The sequence below is a fragment of the Cyprinodon tularosa genome, unplaced genomic scaffold, assembly GCF_016077235.1.
Source record: "Cyprinodon tularosa strain WSP-4 unplaced genomic scaffold, ASM1607723v1 ctg616, whole genome shotgun sequence".
Classification (NCBI taxonomy): Eukaryota; Metazoa; Chordata; class Actinopteri; order Cyprinodontiformes; family Cyprinodontidae; genus Cyprinodon; species Cyprinodon tularosa.
In genome coordinates this window covers 1-12,025 of record NW_024039359.1, presented here as the reverse complement: position 1 = coordinate 12,025, position 12,025 = coordinate 1, and the positions used below count along the sequence as shown (strand labels likewise).

The following is a 12,025-nucleotide window of genomic DNA, read 5'->3' as shown; positions in this document are numbered from 1 at the left end:
GATCAATCCGTTTACTTGGGTCTAGATCATTGATCCTTAGTTTCATGAGTTGAATCAGGTTTCCATCTGATTCAGTGTGTCCTCTTATTGCAAGTCCTTGACGGAGGAGTAACTTCAGTGAGGATAGTAACGTCAGCAGTGGCGGCCGGCCCATAGGGGGCACTGGGGCACCGCCCTCCCTTATAAGAAGAGAGAAACGTAAAATATATTTTTACAAATTAACTCATAAATGTTAGTTTTACTCTCTAGAGTGTGTACCTATAAGCAAAACAAATTATATAAACTACATTTCCCTACCTACTGTCATTCATTTGTAGATTTCCACAGACAGACTCCTACCGTCTCTGTCTTGGCGCGCTGATCAGACTGCCCCACATGTGCAGAGAATCTGCCAATCATGTACTACTGCTAGGTCAATTTAATAATTTAATGGCCAATCAGCGTCTCACAATTTTATGGTGTCGGGGCGCTGAAAATACTGCCCTTTTACATGCTTCTGCACCCAATGCGCACATCATTGTATGAAATTTACAAGTTGTTTCGTAATGTTTACATTTGTACTGTATTTTTAACGGGGTTATTCTGGCAACCACAGGTGCCAGTTTTTTTCCGTAAAAACATTTCTTTTTAAAGATGTTTACATTTGTACTGTATTTTTAACAAAATCATTCTGGAAAAACAACAGTAAGTATATATATATATATATATATATATATATATATATATATATATATATATATATATATATATATATATATTTTACAGTCTTACTATCTACATTGCTTCAAATTACTTCTAAATGAAAAGTCAAGCTGTAACAAACCACTCATCAGACAATATACAATTCACAATAACGCAAATTTATTGTTGAAAAAATAATGAGAAAGAGATCATTAAAGTGTGTTTGTGTGTGTGTGGTCGCACTTCTGTTTGTGAGAGAGAGGGATTGTGAGTGAATAAATGTGAAGCTTGTTAATATAGAGCCACGAAAAAAGGTGATATAGGTGTTCATCGGCTCCATCACTTTGAAGTAACACCTAGGGGAATAGAGAAGAGAAACAAACACAATAATCTCCATTAGTTTAATTAGCAAAGTCAACAATAATCAAAGATAACAGTAGCACTAGCACACACACCTTTTTAAACAGCTCGCCATTCATGGAGAGCTTGTGAATCATGGTAAAGGCTTGATTAACATGCAACTGCATTGCTTCTGGAAGAACATCTAGAGAAACATATGGGTGTTCACTGTCGCGGTCACTTGAACAACTAATGGAATAGAGAAGAGAAAGAAATACATAATCTCCATTAGTTTCATTAGTAAAGTCAGTCAATAATCAAGGACAACAGTAGCATTAGCACACGTACACTGAACACGTGGGAATTATGTACAGTACATCCTGAAAGTATTCACACTCCTCAATGTTTCAAAATTTGTTGTATTGCAGTCATCTCCTTCAGTCAAATAAGTTAATTTTTTTCTCCTTGATCTAGACTCAGTGATCCATAATGACAGCAAGAGTGTTATAACATAGGGTGTGAATACTTATGCCCATGTGGAGTTTTTTTAATGATTTGCCAAAACTTCAACAATTCTGTATTTTGCTGTCATTATGGGGCACGGATTCTAGATCAGGGAGAAAAAAATGAACTTATTTGACTGAAGGACATGACTGCAATGCAACAAATGCTGAAACATTGAGAGGGGTGTGAATACTCTCTGGATGCATTGAACATAATTCCCACGTGTTCATTCATAGTTTTGATGCCTTCAACGAGAATCTACAATGGAAATAGACATGGTAATAAAGGAAACATTGATTGAGAAGGTGTGTCCAAACTTTTGGCCTGTACTGTACCTTTTCAAACAGCTCGCCATTCATGGTTGAAAAGGTCATGAACCAAGTTACAGAAGCTTAGATTAACATGCAACTGCATTGCTTCTAGAAGAACATCTAGAGAAACATATGGGTGTTCACTATTGCGGTCACTTGAAGGAACATCTAATGGAAGAGAGAAGAGAAAGAAATACATAACCTCCATTAGTTTCATTAGTAAAGTCAGTCAATAATCAAGGACAGCAGTAGCATTAGCACTAGCACACATACCTTTTTAAATAGCTCGCCATTCATGGTCTGAGAGGTCCTGAATCAAAGTAAGGACTCTTGGATTCACATGGAGCCGTTTTGTTTTTGTTTGTTCCACTTTCGTCCCCTTCTCCGGATTAATAGAGAAGAAACATCTAGGTTAACAGAAGAGAGAAGAAACACATACCACTATAAATGATACAACCATCTCAACCAGTCAAATCAGTACAAAGGAAAAGACAAAAAAGGTGAGAATACGGGTTGCAGTTTTCCATTACTTAAAGTTTAACTGGTAGGCGGGGAGCTAAGCGGCCAACCGTGAACCCCCCACATAATCCAACTTTTTTTATTTATTTATTTTTTTAAAGGTCTCATCATGCTTAACATGAATCAGAATGTTTACATTGAACATTTTGCACTACATGTTTCAGGTAGTCAGTGTATTTTCCAAACATTGCAAATTGCATTGCACCTTCCCCTAGCTCATGGAGAGTCATGTTCCTGTAATGCGTTTCCATTGCATTTTCAATGTATGGAAATACATTGACTACCTGAAACATGTAGTGCAACCCAAAATGTTCAGTGTTAACATTCTGATTCATGCTCAGTATGATCAGACTTTTAAAAGAAAGTTGGTTCCTTTGAATTATGGGAGGGTGCACCTTAAGGCCTATAGACATTAGACACTACACTCTGCCTATTGACATACACTATATTGCCAAAAGTATTTGCTCACCTGCCTTGACTCACATATGAGCTTAAGTGACATCCCGTTCCTAATCCATAGGGTTCAATATGACATCGGTCCACCCTTTGCAGCTAGAACAGCTTCAACTCTTCTGGGAAGGCTGTCCACAAGGTTTAGGAGTGTGTTTATGGGAATTTTTGACCATTCTTCCAGAAGCGCATTTGTGAGGTTGCACACTGATGTTGGACGAGAAGGCCTGGCTCTCAGTCTCCGCTCTAATTCATCCCAAAGGTGTTCTATCGGGTTGAGGTCAGGACTCTGTGCAGGCCAGTCAAGTTCATCCACACCAGACTCTGTCATCCATGTCTTTATGGACCTTGCTTTGTGCACTGGTGCACAGTCATGTTGGAAGAGGAAGGGGCCAGCTCCAAACTGTTCCCACAAAGTTGGGAGCATGGAATTGTCCAAAATGTCTTGGTATGCTGAAGCATTCAGAGTTCCTTTCACTGGAACTAAGGGGCCAAGCCCAGCTCCTGAAAAACAACCCCACACCATAATCCCCCCTCCACCAAACTTTACACTTGGCACAATGCAGTCAGACAAGTACCGTTCTCCTGGCAACCGCCAAACCCAGACCCGTCCATCAGATTGCCAGATGGAGAAGCGCGATTCGTCACTCCAGAGAACGCGTCTCCACTGCTCTAGAGTCCAGTGGCGGCGTGCTTTACACCACCGCATCCGACGCTTTGCATTGCACTTGGTGATGTATGGCTTGGATGCAGCTGCTCGACCATGGAAACCCATTCCATGAAGCTCTCTGCGCACTGTTCTTGAGCTAATCTGAAGGCCACATGAAGTTTGGAGGTCTGTAGTGATTGACTCTGCAGAAAGTTGGCGACCTCTTCGCACTATGCGCGTCAGCATCCGCTGACCCCGCTCCGTCAGTTTACGTGGCCTACCACTTCGTGGCTGAGTTGCTGTCGTTCCCAAACACTTCCATTTTCTTATAATACAGCTGACAGTTGACTGTGGAATATTTAGGAGCGAGGAAATTTCACGACTGGATTTGTTGCACAGGAGGCATCCTATCACAGTTCCACGCTGGAATTCACTGAGCTCCTGAGAGCGACCCATTCTTTCACAAATGTTTGTAAAAACAGTCTGCATGCCTAGGTGCTTGAATTTATACACCTGTGGCCATGGAAGTGATTGGAACACCTGATTCCAATAATTTGGATGGGTGAGCAAATACTTTTGGCAATATAGTGTATCAATGTCTTTTTTTTCCCTCTTGATGCCAGACACCTTTGGTATAATGTATAGATTCCTCAGTTAAAGGACAACTTCGGTCAATTTCAACAAGAGCTCTATTGCTCAAGCTACTTGAGACTTGCCAGGGCTGAAGACGTGAGAAATTTTGGTCTAAATCCTATAGGTTTCCTTGAACAGAGAATTAGCACTGACAGCTAACCCATGGGGACATAACTTTAAATTGTGAATTTAACGCTCCAAATGTCAACGCCAAAGCTATGCAACACCAGCCGACACAATACAACACGACACTGTAATGTGTATGACTAGAAATGCTTAAAAAGTGGTTAAAACAGTGTGTTTGTGCAAGCAGCCATATACAAAATTTAAACAAATGATATGATAAAACACAGTGTAAAGTTCTGCCCCCATGGGTTAGCTATCAGAGCTAATTCTCTGTTCAAATAAACCTATACAAGTTGGACCAAACTTTTTCGCGTCTTCAGTACTGGCAAGTCTCGAGTAGCTTGAGCAATAGAGCTCTTGTTGAAATGGACCGAAGTTGTCCTTTGAGCAGAACATGTCATTTTGCCCATGAAATGAAATCGTTTTTGCTAAAAAATACTCAGGCAATTAGTTTAACAAGGTGTCAACATTATTTGATACATGTTATTTGATACATTGTATTTCAGTTAGCAATGCTACAGAGCAGTTATCTTGACTAAGATGGTGGTGGCGATGGGGTAAAGAAACTTGGTTATCATGCCAGTAGCCACAGAAGTCAGGGGTTGAAGCTAGCCCCTAGCAAGGCACTTAACCCCATGTTGCTAAATAGAACAATAGAAATAAATAGAACAAAACAATTGTACAAAATAAAATAACATACCTCTGTAGAAATTCCAGGGTCGATGCAAGCGTGGATGGGTAATGAATGTTAAAGCAGTAATAGCTGCCTAACATCCTGCACAAGGCCGAGATGAAAGAAGAGATGTTCTTGTTCACGATGACTTGATCCATACTCAGCATCCGTCTCGAGGAATAGCAGGACTGCCCTATTTAAAAAAAAAACAACAGCAGCAATTTAGGTAACATTTCAACATGTCAGTAACTCGTAGCTCAAGTGTAAAAACAAGTGTGTGTACTATATGTATGCGAATGAAAAAAAAACTCATCTCAAAAAAACTGAAACAAATAAGAGATAGAGGTCAGTGTGTGAATGAGAGAGCATGTGTTCAGTCTTAGGAAGGCAGGTGTGTGTGTGTGTTCATGTGAATGTGTGAGTGAGTGAGTGTGTGAGAGAATGAGTGGGGGTATTTGAAATTAACAGCTGAGACAAAAACAATTACAGATGCTGCATGAACATAATTTAAATTAGAAATTAAGAAATTTGGGATATATTTGTGAGTGAGGTTAACTTACCACATACAACAATCGTGGGAGTCAAGGGAACTCTGTTGATGTCCACTTCTCTAGCCAGGCAAGTGTCCTCCACATAATGGAACATCACAACCCTACAATGCAACACATAACCATTTAACGTGTGCAATGTTCTCCCGCAAAAATGACAATGAATCATGTCGTGGGGAGCTTGAAACAGGCAAAATAGCTATTAGCTGCTAGAAGCCACTAGCAATGTGAAGTTCGCCTATCAGCCAGTGAAATAAAAAAAAAAAAAACGCGCCTTTTTGTTTCACAAAATTGTCTTTTGACTTAACCTGATGCTCGAACCAGAGACATTACTTACTGAATCATGGCGTGGGGAGCTTGAAACAGGCAAAATAGATATTAGCTGCTAGCAGCCAGTAGCAATGTGAAGTTTGCCTATCAGCCATTGAAATCTATAAAAACGCGCCGTTTTGTTTTACAAAATTGTCTTTTGACTTAACCTGATGCTAGAACCAGAGACATTACTTACTCAAACTTGGTGTCTGTTAAGTGCAACTGCAAGAGAGCCGAACACGCACGTGTTACCAACCTAGCTAGTAGCCACTCTGTGGGACGTTGACGCTGATACGCAAATACAGCCTGTGAATGGGCGGAGCTAACATTTGAACCAAAATAATTTGATATTCTCCTGCAAAGAACAAATTATTTGTAAAATAAACTATCCTACATAGCAGGAATAAACAGAAAATAGAATTGTTTACTTACCAATGATTGGTTTCATGAAAAATTCCAATATATGTAGAGCAGAGAATCGATTCAATAAGTCCTCTTCCAGATGGCCATGGTTTGATTCAGCTGCGTTTTCCATTCAAATATCATCATGGATAGGCATCCCGTGTTAACTAGACCTACATAAAGCTTCACTTTCCTAATTTATTCTTAAAAAAAAAAGTATTGTCTTTTAAACACATTAACAGTTTTATTTGGTTTAGAGTTTTACGAAATGGTAAACAAAATTAGGTTAGGGATCTGTCGAAGCGCAGCCCAAAGACCCCTTATGATGAGTACCATTAATGGACTCAGTGCTCCCTGCCTGTGGGATTCCAGAGGCAGCTGATGGGTATCAGCAGTCCAAGCGACAAGCGGCTCGGGCGGTTGCCGAGGCAAAAACTCGTTTTATGAAATGTGCCAAAGAGCCTAGGCTACTGACTTTTTTTTTAACAGGGCAATGATGTAATTTTAACTGTATGACTTTTTTTTGGCATTACAGTTAATTTGTGTTTAAATTACATTAATTTGCTAATTATACAAAAAATTCTGATCTATTCAACATATTCTTACTGTAAAATGAACAGTTTTATTTGGTTAGGAGTTTTACAGTTTATCATTGTAAATTACACAATGCTTCATTGTTTTTGCATCTACAGTTTTTTTATGTCATGATTTTACAGGAATTCACTGTTAAAGGGATAGTTCGGTATTTTTGACATGAATCTGTATGGCATCCCGATCACCAGCGGCATGCGATCACACTGACTTACCCCTGGCAGCGTCCTGTGAGCAGAGTTATCGTCCAGTTTTGGTCAAGCCGAAAGTAGTCCTGCAGGTTTTTAGGAACAGCGAAATAAAACTTTTCTCTTCCCAAAACATTATGTGTCCAAAAGAGTGATATTTTCGCATCCCAAAAACATTGTAGTGGAAAAAGTCACACGTCGTTATCAATTGGTCCTATTTTCTCTCTGTTCGTATCAGTGCGCGCCGTCATTCAGACAGCGAGCCCAACAACAGCCATGTCTCCCTCCGCCGCGGAAGGAGTAATTGAATAAGTCAATGAATCTGTGTAAAGGAATTAAGTTGTAAAAATTATTTGTTTTTGTGTATCAATTGTTTGTGGAGGTAATATATGGACAAAACTGATTTATGAGAAGAAATCAGAAATAAGAGAGACTGAGGTGAGGGGCTTAAACTTTTTAATGAGGGCTGTGGGAAGAAGAACGGCCATTTTTGTTTTCTGTTTCTTTGTTACATTGCTGGTAACTGGAGGGAGGCTGAGGCCCAGAGTATCTTGTATATGTTTAGTTTCTTTTGCACCCTGTTTTGAGTTTTTGAGCACAATAAATCACCAACACCGGTAACCCGACTGAGCCTGGATTCTTGGAGGCCAAAGAACCCCGTAACAGTGACCAAAATAATCACTGTTACTGTTATTATATAGTAAATTAAATCATTACTGTTAAGCCTCAACGGCTTAGCGTTCTACGGAACCACAGGTTCTGTGTTTTACGGGTCAGTGTGCGTTCTACAGAACTACAGGTTCTGGGTTCTACAGGTCAGTCTTGGTTATACGGCTCAGTCTGGGTTCTACGGGTCATTCTGGGTTCTACAGAACTACATGTTCTGGGTTATACAGCTCAGTTTGGGTTCTACGGGTCAGTCTGGGTTCTACGGAACTACGGGTTCTGGGTTCTACGGGTAAGTCTGGGTTCTACGGAACCACATCTTCTGGGTTCTACAGGTCAGTTTGCGTTCTACAGAACTACATGTTCTGGGTTCTTCAGCTCAGTCTGGGTTCTACAGGTTAGTCTGGGTTCTATGAAACTACATGTTCTGGGTTCTACAGGTCAGTCTGGGTTCTACGTCTCAGTCTGGGTTCTATGGGTCAGTCTGGGTTCTACGGACCTACAGGTTCTGGGTTCTACAGGTCAGTCCGGGTTTTCTATGGAACTACAGGTTCTGGGTACTACGGGTAAGTCTGGGTTCTACGGAACCACATCTTCTGTGTTCTACAGGTCAGTCTGAGTTCTACAGAACTACAGGTTCTGGATTCTACAGGTCAGCCTGGGTTCTACGGGTCAGTCTGTGTTCTACATAACTACATGTTCTGGGTTCTACAGCTCAGTCTGGGTTCTACGGGTCAGTCTGTGTTCTACGGAACCACATGTTCTGGGTTCTGCAGGTCAGTCTGCATTCTACGGAACTACAGGTTCTCAGTTCTACAGGTCAGCCTGGGTTCTACGAGTCAGTCTGGGTTATACAGGTCAGTCTGGGCTCTACGGGTCAGTCTGGGTTCTACGGAACCACAGGTTCTGTGTTCTACGGGTCAATCTGCAATCTACAGAACTACAAGTTCTGAGTTCTACAGGTCAGTCGGGGTTCTACGGAACTACAGGTTCTGAGTTATATAGGTCAGTCTGGGTTACACGGGTCAGTCTGGGTTGTACGGGTCAGTCTGGGTATTACGATTAAGTCTGAGTTATACAGGTCAATCTAGGTTCTATGGGTCAGTCTGGGTTCTACGGAACTACAGGTTCTGGGTTCTACGGGTCAGTCTGGGTTCTACGGAACTACAGGTTCTGGGTTCTACAGGTCAGTCTGGGTTCTACAGAACCACAGGTTCTGGGTTCTACAGGTCAGTCTGGTCTCTACGGGTCAGTCTGGGTTCCACAGAACCACAGGTTCTGGGTTAGACGGGTTAATCTGGGTTATATGGGTCAGTCTGGGTTGTAAGGGTCAGTCTGGGTTTTACGAGTATGTCTAGGTTATACAGGTCAATCTAGGTTCTATGGGTCAATCTGGGTTCTATGGGTCAGTCTGGGTTCCACAGAACCACAGGTCCTGAGTTATATAGGTCAGTCTGGGTTATACGGGTCAGTCTGGGTTGTACGGGTCAGTCTGGGTTTTACGAGTATGTCTAGGTTATACAGGTCAATCTAGGTTCTATGGGTCAATCTGGGTTCTATGGGTCAGTCTGGGTTCTATGGAACTACAGGTTCTGGGTTCTACAAGTCAGTCTGGGTTCTACGGAACCACAGGTTCTGGGTTCTACGGGTCAGTCTGGGTTCTATGGGTAAGTCTGGGTTCTACGGGTAAGTGTGGGTTCTACGGAATTACAGGTTCTGGGTTCTACAGGTCAGTCTGGGTTCTACGGAACCACAGGTTCTGGGTTCAGCGGGTCAGTCTGGATTCTACGGATCTACAGGTTCTGGGTTCTACAGGTCAGTCTGGGTTCTACGGCTTAGTCTGGGTTCTACGGCACAGTCTGGGTTCTATGGGTCAGTCTGGGTTCTACGGAACTACAGGTTCTGGGTTCTACAGGTCAGTCTGGGTTCTACGGAACCACAGGTTCTGGGTTCTATGGGTCAGTCTGGGTTCGACGGGTCAGTCTGGGTTCTACGGAAATACAGGTTCTGGGTTCGACGGGTCAGTCTGGGTTCTATGGGTCAGTCTGGGTTCTACGGGTCAGTCTGGGTTCTACGGAACTACAGGTTCTGGGTTCTACAGGTCAGTCTGGGTTCTAGGGAACCACAGGTTCTGGGTCTGACGGGTCAGTCTGGGTTCTACGGAACTACAGGTTCTGGGTTCTACTGGTCAGTCTGGGTTCTACGGCTCAGTCTGGGTTCTACGGCTCAGTCTGGGTTCTATGGTCAGTCTGGGTTCTAAGGAACTACAGGTTCTGGGTTCTACAGGTCAGTCTGGGTTCTACGGAACTACAGGTTCTGGATACTACGGGTCAGTCTGGGTTCTACGGAACTACAGGTTCTGGGTTCTACGGGTCAGTCTGGGTTCTATGGGTCAGTCTGGGTTCTAAGGAACTACAGGTTCTGTGTTCTACGGGTCAGTCTGGGTTCTACGGAACTACAGGTTCTGGGTTCTACGGGTCAGTCTGGGTACTACGGAACTCCAGGTTCTGGGTTCTACAGGTGAGTCTGGGTTCTACTGAACTACAAGTTCTGGGTTCTACGGGTCAGTCTGGGTTGTACGGAACTACAGGTTCTGGGTTCTACGGGTAGGTCTGGGTTCTACGGCTCAGTCTGGGTTCTATGGGTCAGTCTGGGTTCTACGGAACTACAGGTACTGTGTTCAACGGGTCAGTCTGGGTTCTACGGAACTACAGGTTCTGGGTTCTACAGGTCAGTCTGGGTTCTACGGAACTACAGGTTCTGGGTTCTACAGAACTACAGTTTCTGGGTTCTATGGGTCAGTCTGGGTTCTATGGAACTACAGGTTCTGGGTTCTACGGCTCAGTCTGGGTTCTATGGGTCAGTCTGGGTTCTACAGAACTACAGGTTCTGAGTTCTACAGGTCAGTCTGGGTTCTACAGAACCACAGGTTCTGAGTTCTACGGCTCAGTCTGGGTTCTACGGCTCAGTCTGGGTTCTATGGGTCAGTCTGGGTTCTACGAAACTACAGGTTCTGGGTTCTACAGGTCAGTCTGGGTTCTACAGAACGACAGGTTCTGGGTTCTACGGCTCAGTCTGGGTTCTGCGGCTCAGTCTGGGTTCTATAGGTCAATCTGGGTTCTACGGAACTACAGGTTCTGGGTTCTACAGGTCAGTCTGGGTTCTACGGAACCACAGGTTCTGGGTTCTACAAGTCAGTCTTGGTTCTACGGTACCACAGGTTCTGGGTTCTATGGGTCAGTCGGGGTTCTACGGAACTACAGGTTCTGGGTTCTACAGGTCAGTCTGGGTCTGTCTGTGGATACAAAGTTCCAGATTTCTCCAGCATTTAGCCTGCTCCCGTGGCTTTCTTTGGATACAGAGTTCCACATTTCTCCAGCATTTAGCCTGCTCCTGTGGCTGTCTGTGGATACAGAGTTCCACATTTCTCCAGCATTTAGCCTGCTCCCGTGGCTGGCTCTGTCAGTGATCTCTATGTATTCACTGGATTGCTGATTGGCTGGAAAAAGTAAAGCCACTGTCCACCATGTTGGTACTCCCCACTCCCACGGAGACGCACAGTAGCTACCTGTGTAGCATTTGGCTGCAACAATAAGCCGATATATTCTATAGTAAACTAGAAAATTTCTAAAGAAATTTTGAGGGGGGCCACCTACTGCCCGTCTGGGTAACTGGGCCAATACGGCCCTGGCAAGTGACGTCGGGGCTCCCCAGACCAACTGCTTACGCCTTTGAGGGCTGCTGAGGGAAGGAAAGAGGGCTAGGTCATGGGCAAAATCACCAATTTTTTGCATCATATGCTGTGCACGTCTATTTCCCAGATTTCAGCACAAGTGGCACACAGCTCTCTTTGCCCATGACCTAGCCCTCTTTCCTTCCCTCAGCAGCCCTCAAAGGCGTAAGCAGTTGGTCTGGGGAGCCCCACCATCACTTGCCAGGGCCGTATTGGCCCAGTTACCCAGACGGGCAGTAGGTGGCCCCCCTCAAAATTTCTTTAGAAATTTTCTAGTTAGGGGGGCCACATGCCGAAGGCATGGCCCACCTACTACTATCTCACATATTTATTCCGCGTATTATTAGGGGGGCCACATGCCGAAGGCATGGCCCACCTACTACTATCTCACATATTTATTCCGCGTATTATTAGGGGGGCCACATGCCGAAGGCATGGCCCACCTACTACTATCTCACATATTTATTCCGCGTATTATTTTTATAGCTTATAGTTCTCCTCGCCACCGAAACTTCGGCGCGTAACTAGTCACGCACCATTCGTCGGATCGGGCCCAAAGTTGGCACACGCGTCGGGACCAATGGTGCGATGCGTGCTTGTATAAAACTTTCTCATTAGTCTGACGGTTTGCTAACTGCTACGGTTTTTGTATAATCGGACCTCAAGCGCCACAAAGTTTTAGCAAAATCCACCCTTTTTA

The 12,025-nt window shown here is 43.6% G+C and overlaps 1 long non-coding RNA gene across 2 annotated transcripts; it reads right to left on the bottom strand.

Annotated features, from left to right (window-relative positions):
- Nucleotides 1–947: 947 nt before the first annotated feature.
- Nucleotides 948–5,813, bottom strand: LOC119798266. Of its 2 annotated transcripts, XR_005282700.1 has the most exons (6): nt 5,771–5,813; nt 5,446–5,537; nt 2,109–2,242; nt 1,860–2,003; nt 1,137–1,269; nt 948–1,037 (listed from the first exon to the last, which is right to left on the bottom strand). It is a non-coding gene; the product is annotated as an uncharacterized LOC119798266 (long non-coding RNA). The 2 variants fall into 2 exon arrangements; XR_005282701.1 differs by lacking the exons at nt 5,446–5,537; nt 5,771–5,813 and adding an exon at nt 4,913–4,980.
- Between the last annotated feature and the right edge of the window lie 6,212 nt (nt 5,814–12,025).